Source organism: Octopus sinensis, linkage group LG10, assembly GCF_006345805.1.
Source record: "Octopus sinensis linkage group LG10, ASM634580v1, whole genome shotgun sequence".
Classification (NCBI taxonomy): domain Eukaryota; kingdom Metazoa; phylum Mollusca; class Cephalopoda; order Octopoda; family Octopodidae; genus Octopus; species Octopus sinensis.
This window is the reverse complement of record NC_043006.1, coordinates 41523989-41533988: the sequence shown is the minus strand read 5'-3', so window position 1 is coordinate 41533988 and position 10000 is coordinate 41523989. Positions and strand designations below refer to the sequence as shown.

Sequence of the window (10000 nt, the reverse complement as noted above, 5' to 3'; positions counted from 1 at the left end):
TCTCTTTTATTTGGATACTGTGTATCGATTTCTAATTTGTCAGGATCAAAAAACACCAGATTAATAATCAATCACTGGACGCTTGATTCGAATATAAATTTCGTCTTCTCTATGCTTTGGTTGTTTAGTATCGAGTGATAATAACAGTGATCAAATATTAGCCCGCCGAAAGCCTTCGCCATCATGGCCAAGATGTTGTCGCTTATTCATTTTGGTGTGCAGTCTTTTACCACTGTCGATTTGGAATCTGCAATTACAACAGAAAAAAAAAACAGATTATATTAAAGACATCCCTCATCCAGTTAATATTCGATTATTATGTCTTCGTAGTTATAATCGTTTCTATTATTTGTAACGTTAGTAACACCGCTAGATAGAAAATTTGAGAGATGGCGGGTAAAACGCCTTAAAATAATTTGATATTATTATATCCGTCTTCACCGATTTCGACTTTAACATGCACATTTTCGTAATACACAAAATAGTACCACTGCAATACTATGCTATATTTAGTCGATTGCAAACCCTGTGCCGATATTAGCAAGTCCGTTCGACAAAAATTTTGATGTCAAATAATAAGCGTTTAAACGAAATTAATAGTCTTTGCTTGCTTTTGAACGGCTCGTTTGCGTCTTCGATGCTGTGATTCTTATCTTACCATTGGTGTTTTCAAATCGGTCGAAAATTCTGACGAAAGTGTTAGGGTTTTAAACTGATGTGGTGCGATTTGAACTCAGAACACAGAAGTTCGCAACAAATACCGTTAAGCATTATTACAACACTATCAACTCTAGTAATTCACTACCGACTGATATAACTGGTATTTATTACTTGCTCGACATTGGTCTGACCAGAATTCTAAACGTCGTCAATAATTTTCTTAACAAATCGTGATGCAGATATCTGAATACCATGCGCTGTATTTGGTTGTCAAACTATTTATCAGCTATGTAAATATTACACCTTTATCGATTAGAGACGGCGCAAACCTAGGCAGCAACAGACTTGTGTGTCTCTACAAAATCTGTGTTAGGATAAATTTAGAATATGATAGCTGTCACAACAATTTTAGATAAAATATCTCAAGTCCGTTATGTTCCGCACAAAGCCTCAAAAAGTTAGCACTTACGAGTACATTAAATTATTATACATCAATCGCAGACAATACGTCCAGACATAAATACTCATTCAATACCACACAGATACATAGAAAAACAAATAGACGGACGATAAGATTTTTTTTTTCATAAATATGAAACGAAGATCAACTTCAATTAAGATAGTCACTGAGCAACAGTGCATATGAGTGTGTAATGGAACGTGCGTGTTTGCATGTGTGTGGGTGTGTTATTCTTTAACAACAAAACTACAGATAGTGACTTTATAGTTTCGGCCAGCTAACTCATCATTGATGTGTCCGATGATGGTTGCGCCGCCAGAAACGTCAGTACTTTTGTTTTCATGGCTGTGTGGTAAGTAGTTTGCTTACCAACCACATGGTTCTGGGTTCAATCCCACTGCGTGGCACCTTTGGCAAGTGCCTTCAACTATAGCCTCGGGCCTACCAAAGCCTTGTGAGTGGATTTGGTAGATGGAAACTGAAAGAAGCCTGTCGTATATATGTGTATATATATACATATATATGTGTTTGTGTGTCTGTGTTTGTCCCCGCCAACATCGCTTGACAACCGATGGTGGTGTGTTTGCGTCCCCGTAACTTAGCGGTTCGGCAAAAGAGACCGATAGAATAAGTACTAGGCTTACAAAGAATAAGTTCTCTCTCTGCTTAATTTATCTTATTCCTTTCTGTTGAAACGTAAGCTCGAAACGTACAAGACTTTCTGACGTTCGTATACCCGTCTTCTGTTTTTCTGTAAATTTCAACTATATATATATAAAAATTTCGGTGGGAATGGTGTTGTTATACCGTGCCCTATTTTACAATCCTGTAAATAATAATAATGGTATTTTTAAATAGGCCAAAAGCTTATGGCGATCACCGTCCAGTCACTAAGGAAAATAGTCTAATAACGAGGCATATAAGCCTGCGACGGAAAATAGCTTTCTTATTTGTGTGGGACTCGAACGAACATCCCATATTCCCTGGTGTAAAGGCAACACACTTAGTCACGTTAACAAAGAGGTGTGGTTCGAGTCCTAAGCGAATAGGAAAGTGTTGCTTTTCCTGACGAGGGCTTATATGCCCCGTTATTAGACTATTTTCTTTAGTCATTGCACGGCGGTCGCCATAAGCTTTACACTTATATAGAAATACCACAGACATACAAATAGATATACACGACGTGCGTCCTTCAGTTTCCGTCTACCAAATCCACTCGCAAGGCTTTTGGTTGCCCCGAGGCTATAGTTGAAGACATTTGCCCGACGTGCCACGCAGTGGGACTGAAACCGGAACCATGTGCTTGGGAAGAAAGCTTCTTAACACACAGCCATGCCTGCGCCTATATATGTATATAATGTGTTTCTTATGTGCATTGGTTGTGGATGCACAAAATGCTTTGTGGTATCACCATATTTATCAATTACCTCAATTTCCGGTTGAATGAATCTGCTTTATTTCATGTTTGTTATGTGGTACTTTAAGTAAAATCTAAAGCGCAATGGTCAATAAAATCGACCAAAAGCCTTCAGCACCGTTGTCCCTAAAATGGCCGCAACTAAAATAATTGAAATCGATAAACGTTTCAAAGAATGTGTGTGTGTCTGTAAACTTATACGTATGCTTGTTACAGAGAAGGCTTATATTTAAATGCATTACTTTTTGAGTAATAAAATGTTGTTAGCTGTTTTATGGCGTCTGTTGGAATACATTTATCAGCTGAGCGAGCTAGTAATAGTTCACATTTATTTATACGGTATGTATAAGTGAGTGTATTTAAATGTTTATAACAATGCATGTATTTATAATATTTTTAAAAATTATACTTCCTCTGCCTATTCTACTTCGCCCATCTTACTGCCTCTTCGAAACATTTTCACTAATATTGTATTCAGTGTATGAACTTACATGTTTTATAGTTTAGGATGTTGAATTTTTTCTCTTTTTGTAGCGTAATTTCCTTAGAAAACTTTTAACAGCTTGCAAAAAAAAATGAAAGAAAATGCTAGATTTGTGGTTTCCTAATAGCAGCAGAATCCGAAATACACTTGGACGTTTGTTATTTATGCAGGATGTGAAGCCTCCACGCCAACATAAAAAAAAAAACAATTCATAAAAAAGCACCAGTCAATGCCTACAGCTGATATGTACTCGAGCCAAGAAAACATAGAAATTTAAATTAAGTCTTCAGAATGAAGGTTGTACGTACAAAATGCGGATATACTTGGAAATATGTTGTGTAAACACATAACATACATAGACTTAAAAGTACACACAGTACCTTAATTTATGGATGACCTACATTTAATGACATCGATTAAATATTTTGCAAGAACACCATTCATCCTATCATTATATATTACATAGATCTTTTTTCTCTGATTTAGATTATCAGCACCAGCATATATATTCCATTTCAGCTAGTTTTTGTTCATAAATAATTTCATTCCAATCAAGGAATAATAACTAGCAGATTTTATTTTACTTGTTTACCGAAAACACTAAATCAAGTTGTGGGGAATTATTTTTGCCTTTGCATTTTTTTGGTGTTTTAGTTTCTAGTACTTTTTGTTTGTCGTCTGGTTGATGCGTCTGGTTGATATTTTTTGTCGTCTGGCTGATACAATTTCCGCTGATAAGGGAGATAATTCTACCTTATAATTCGACCGAAGTAGGCGTCACAAAAAGCAATTAGAAAAAGAAGAATATATAGATGAAAACTTGAGGTAAAAGAAAATGAGAAATGAAGGAGTGCATGTATGTGAATGTATGTCTGTCGGTGATTGTGCGAGAGGGAGGGAGGGAAGGAGAGAGAGAGAGAGAAGGGTGAGAATGTGAGTGATTGTGTGTGCGAAAAAGAAGCTGAAAATGATATGAGTGGGTGAGTTTATGGATGAGATGTAAAAGTTAAAGTGAAATAATGAGGAATCCTCAGCAGCAGGTATTACTCTTAATGTTTGAAGGTATTTGGTCCTATCAATAAGTAGTTAGTCCTGCTGCCTTCATTCAGAGTGAAGCAGATTGTTTAACGGTAATGTCCCACGCACCTCCAAACTACGAATGATTGTAATGGGTCTTCGATCGTGAATCCTTTTGCCTAACTACTTACCCACGCGATCTCTGAAGTTTTGAATGGATAGAAAGTGAGTCCATTTGACTGAACAATTACTTACTCATCGTCGAGACCTACAAGGCCATATTTGTATGATTGCCAAAAATACAAAATGCCGTAAGATTCATTATTTTATGTGTTACTTTATAGGATGTCTGATATTTTGCTTCATTGTCTCACGGCGGGTTATCGGCCGTTGTAGTTATCTAGGATGTTGATGTCTTCTTTTTCTTCTTCTTCCAATCAGGACTCACGCCATTAGACACAAAGAATAATCCCTAATTCGAGCCTACTCTAAGCTACTAAGAATGCGTGTGGCAACTTGAAGATCTACCCACCACACGTGATAGACTGGCGGTTGCACGGGCGCGAAAGCTACGTTGTTATTCTCATTCCGTAAATGGCGGCTTTTAACGGGTGGAGAGCTGAACCATCCTGGGGTACATAGGATTCGTAATCTAGAGTCTGAAAGTTTACCACACCATAGTGGGTTACACCATGGTTCCTCTGCTTTGTGGTAGAAGTAGTAAGAAAGAGTGAGAAAAAGTTGTGGTGAAAGAGTGCAGCGGCGTTCACCACCCATTCCCAGCGGAGCCTCGTGGAGCTTAAGTATTTTTGCTAAATAAACACTCACAATGCCCGGTCTGGGAATCGAAACCGCGTGTTCGCTGCCCTAACCACTGGGCCATTGTGCCTCCACGGATGTTGAAGCTGCTTGGTTATTTGGTTAGTAGAGATTAAGCGAGCTTAAGTTCTAAAGTGTTCTAGCGTTGCCTTGCTTCGCATATTGACCAACTTCTACATATTTCGATACGGTCTCTATGTAGTCTTTTGTTTAGTATACTTATCAAACAGCAGATTAAAATTTAAGAGAACCGTAACTGATATTTCTAGCAGCTCTTGCAACCAGGTAATGGCTTCTTCCTTGTTCACGTGTACTATGAGACATTTTCTGCGTAGTTGAGCTGTCTTTTTGATGTGCTGTTTCATGATTTGCTCAATTATCTAAATTAATGTTATATTGGATTGTCTGTCGTTTCATTTTCTGTTTCATTAGTTCATAAGACACTGTGAGCTTAGCGGGTGTCTGTATAAGTTCGTATTTTAAATAGGTCTTTTGAAACCTTACTTAGAGAGCTTAATTAATAAATTAATGTTTTGAATGTTCTGTAGTTGATTCAGCTTTTGACATGAATTATTCAAGTAGCTGTGGTCATTGCCAGACGGTTGCTTAACCATCACATTTTCAGAGATTTCTAATAGTTATGAAAACGTTATATTTTGGTCTTCGAATTTACTCATTCGTTTGAGATTTGGTTTCGTTTCTTTTATTCGTTTATACTATTATTTTAGTAATATTTAGCTGTGACATTTGTGGTCCTTAGATAGGAGCCATGCCGCCGTGACACTGTCTTGTAGTATCTAGTCCAACAAATCGCCTCAAATACTTATTTATTTTTATGAAGTAGTCTTCGGAGGGAGGGGACATATTGCAACCCCAAAGGCATACACGTATATGTGTGTATGTATGTGTGTGCATGTGTATACTTGTGTGCGCGCACGCGTGTGTGTATACGTATGTATGTAGGTATATAACGGGTTCATATCAGTTTCTGTCGACCAAATCTACTTAAAGGCTGTGGTCAACTCGATGCTATAGTAGAAGACACTTGTCCAAGGTATCACCCAGTGGAACTGAACCCAGATTCCATTGTCAGCAAGACAGTTTCTTAACCACACATCTAATATTTTTTCTCTGTTACTTCCTCCGTGTTCCTGTAATAATTTTCGTTCCGCATGCATCCTAAAATTACTGTCCACACAAACACAGCTAATCCATACCTTTATTCGAGATAAAATATATAATTGATTCGAACTAACCAAAGAAGTTCAGCATCGTTGTGCAATGTGCAAAACATATCAACCAAATCTCCCAGAAAACTATATTGAATTGAATAAAAATAATCTACTATAATAAACAAAACGTGGTTGATCATCAATATCATAAAAACGTTGGATAACTACCCTGTAGTAACTTTTCCGGTTCTTGGTGTTTTGAAATGATATGCCCCCGAGGTAAGCTTTACATTTCGCCAGTCTAAGGTCGACAAAGAAGAACCGTGTAAAGTAGATTTGTTTTTCCCACATACTCTAAAATTAGATACGCTCTTCTATGAATGGTTAGCTGGGAAACACCTCATAATGTTTTTTTCCCTCTATGGAATGGTGTATGGTTGAACTAAAGTCTAGTAACCTATTCGTATGTAGCAAACAGCAAAAATTGTCCGAAGCAACCCGAGAACTGCGGACGGTCCGATGTGCTGCTGTCTATATAATGATTTAACATTTTTTTTTAAACATGGCAAGAACTCACCATAGACTTTCATATAAAGACAACGTCATATATCTACTCAATCATTATCGGCATTGGGTTAAATAACTGCTGTGTGGACACCCCCAGGCAATGAAGTAGACTAGCCCAATACGTAGATATAGAGGGAGAAGTCTGGACGACAGGAGTAGAAGAAGAAATGGAGTGGGGCCCATGCAGCCATTTCATTTTTTCCATTTTTATATAATATTCATCCGCATGTGTTTTATGTATATTGTCCCCACTGTGGTGTTGTGTCTCTCCTTGTAGTGTCCCACTCTGTGTTAGTGGCCATGGTGCCAAATAAAGAGAAAAGAAAAGTGTAGAAGAAAAGTTGAGAGAGTTGAGTAGAGATCATCCGAATCTGCGACGTAACAATAACAAAAGCCTAAATCTACGGTGTGTATTGTAAAGTGTCGCCATGACCGAAATTATGAGAAATAGAGAAATTTACTCATACAGAGTATACGGGAAACCGAAAATAGGAAAATAATAGTAATTAAACAATAATAACAACCATTGCTGTAGCAAAGCAGCTACAGCGTCATTTGCAGCAAGAAACTTATAATTTCTTATTTCAAGTTATTTTATTTGCCAATCCCATTGTTTGTGACACCAATGAAGCGAGTGATTCATTCCCTTGTCTTACATAAAAAAATATCAATTACTACTATTACCACTAGTAGTAGTATTAGTATTAGTAGTAGTAGCAGCAATGGCAGCAGTAGTAGTTGTAGTAGTAGTAGTAGGTTTCTTCTTTACCAAATGTCTAATTAAATAAAATTTCTCTAAGAAAAGCTGGTCTAATCTCTTCCATACGCAGAAAATTACAAACGCAGGCGTGCAGACAAACGCACACATCACTACACACACGTATACGGACGTGTGCAGAGGGGTGTATATATATATATAATATATATATATATATATATATATATATATGCACGTATAGATGCATCCACACGAATGTAATAGTTAAAATTCCTCAACACCAAGAGAAAATTATAGATTACTTTAAAAAAAAAATACTAAAAAAAGAACATCATCAAAGAATATAGCGGAAGCGCAGTCAGTCAGGTAAATTATTTTTCAACTTTCTTTTATTGTATTAACCCTATTTAATCCTATTAGTTCGGACATCTTGTCTTGTTTTGCAGGGAAATAAATCTTCAAAGTTAACGAAAATTTCGAATTATATTTGCTTTCTGTCTTTCGCTTTGTTTTCAAGTTGGGAAAAAATATATACGACTTCTTTGTGCGCTTCATTATGTGCGCACATTATGTGTGTGTGTGTGTGTTTGTGTGTCCTTGTTTTCTGTTAAATCACAGAATAACAAATAACTCGCTTAACCATGTCAAACAAACGTCTAATATTTTTTTTTTCTCATGCATATATTTTGAGCAACATGTATAACAACAAACTTAATAAGAACAATAACAGCAATAACAATAATACTACGGATAATATCTTTTTAATTTATTAGCCGCAAGGACTCAGAGATGTATAATAAAATTCAAATAACGATAAATAATTTCGTACAAATTGTGTGAGGTGAGGCAGTTGTATTATACACATACGAGGAAAGGAGTGAAATGTGAATTTAAAACTTAAAAAAACAAGCTATAGATATTTATAGAGAATAAATATAAAAGTTCAAAAATAAAAACAATAACTAATGCGTGATAAGACGGCGAGCTGGCAGAAACGTTAGCACGCCGGGCGAAATGCGTAGCCGTATTTCGTCTGCCGTTACGTTCTGAGTTCATATTCCGCCGAGGTCGACTTTGCTTTTCATCATTTCGGGGTCCGTAAATTAGGTACCAGTTACGCACTGCGGTCGATATAATCGACTTAATCCGTTTGTCTGTCCTTATTTGTCCTCTCTGTATTTAGCCCCTTGTGGGTAGTAAAGAAATAGGCGTATTGTGTGTTTGTGTGTTCTGCCTTGTTCGCCTCATCTCAGCTTCATCCATTCTTCAATAGAAAACACTGATTTCCTTATTCTCCCTTGGGACACCAGCAACTCACTTCTATATATATATATTTCTTGAATAAACATTCTGTTCTCAAATACATTTCTTAACTTTATTATGGCTTGTTTGATAACATTTTGAAAAATAATTGAGTTATTAATTAAAGAATGATCATTTTAATAGCTATTATTAATATTAATTAGCTAATCAAAATTCTTTTGACAACATACTCCACTAATTTCATATCTTTCGTTTTTATTGAGACTTTTAACATTTTTATTGTATAGATTTTTTTCGTTTTTTTAACCAGAGCTTAATTTAAGTCCAAAATTTAACTCCATGGGTATCTCGATCAAGACGCCAGTCACTAATCTACATTAATTATTTGCCGCAAGTGGAAACAAATTTCTGATTTCAATATAATATGCAAAACCTTAATTCATACAGAAATAGAAAAAAAAGATTCAGCAGAAAGAAGAGTTAATAGAAATTCAGATGTTAAGAAGGCCTCGCGTTTATTGTTGCTGTAATACATTAACCATTAGTAAAGGTTAATGTATAAGTTCTTGTGGGACAGAGCAGAGAAGAGCTAAAATGAATCTTGCGATGCTCTACACTGCAATTGGTTATTAGTAAGAGACAATCTCCTGTGGAGTTCGTACTGTGACACAGTTTGGATTTCTCTTTCTAGAAATCATTTTATTTCACTTCTTTATAGTAATTTTCCGAGATGTCAGATTATATTTTCCCTCACGGCATACTAACATGATTTTTTATAAACTTTCTTGAACTGACTTTGTTATATCCCCTTATTACTTTCTACTCAGATTTCAGTGTTGTTCTTATGTTTACTGTTGATTAACCTTGTTCCGGAATAAAACGATGTATGAAATAAGAAACTAGGTCTCAATGAAGCGTTTAAAGAGGAGGAAGAAAATGAATTTGAACGCGGGATAGCAAGTCAATTAATCATCATCAATTTCTTTATGATTTAACAACCTTTAACGGTGTGTTATATCACACGTGCTATTTACTTTGAACTAGATAGACTTAGCCATTTAAGAGGTAAGTGATTTGAGCACGGACACAAGTAGCACCAAGAGCAAGTATACAATAATTGACAACTCCGTTGGTTATCCAGTAATATATCAACTGTCTCATTCGTCATCTTTTCTTGAGAAACGTAAACATTGAAACTTTCATTTTCACATATACGTCCATTGATACAATTATCCAGCGCTCACATACAGTATCCAATTCAATTGAAATAGTCAGGCGATCTACTCTGCTTATGAACGATATAAGAGGTAAATATAACGTTTCTTTGCTTTTTCAGTGTTTTAGCAAATGGGTTACACAGACAAAAGCAATCAACAAAATGTTCATTGGTTCGTATCACGTTTCCACTGAAGTGCAGTATCCA

General features: G+C 36.1%; 1 protein-coding gene across 1 annotated transcript in view; it reads right to left on the bottom strand.

Annotated features, from left to right (window-relative positions):
• The window catches only part of LOC115216605 (neuronal acetylcholine receptor subunit alpha-7-like), a 974486-nt gene that overhangs the window by 771511 nt on the left and 192975 nt on the right, over positions 1 to 10000 (bottom strand). Inside the window, exon 2 of the mRNA XM_029786079.2 lies at positions 1 to 247. This exon is cut by the window's left edge and continues 330 nt beyond it. The gene's annotated coding sequence lies outside the window, so the exon portion shown is untranslated. The remainder of the gene's footprint in view (positions 248 to 10000) is intronic.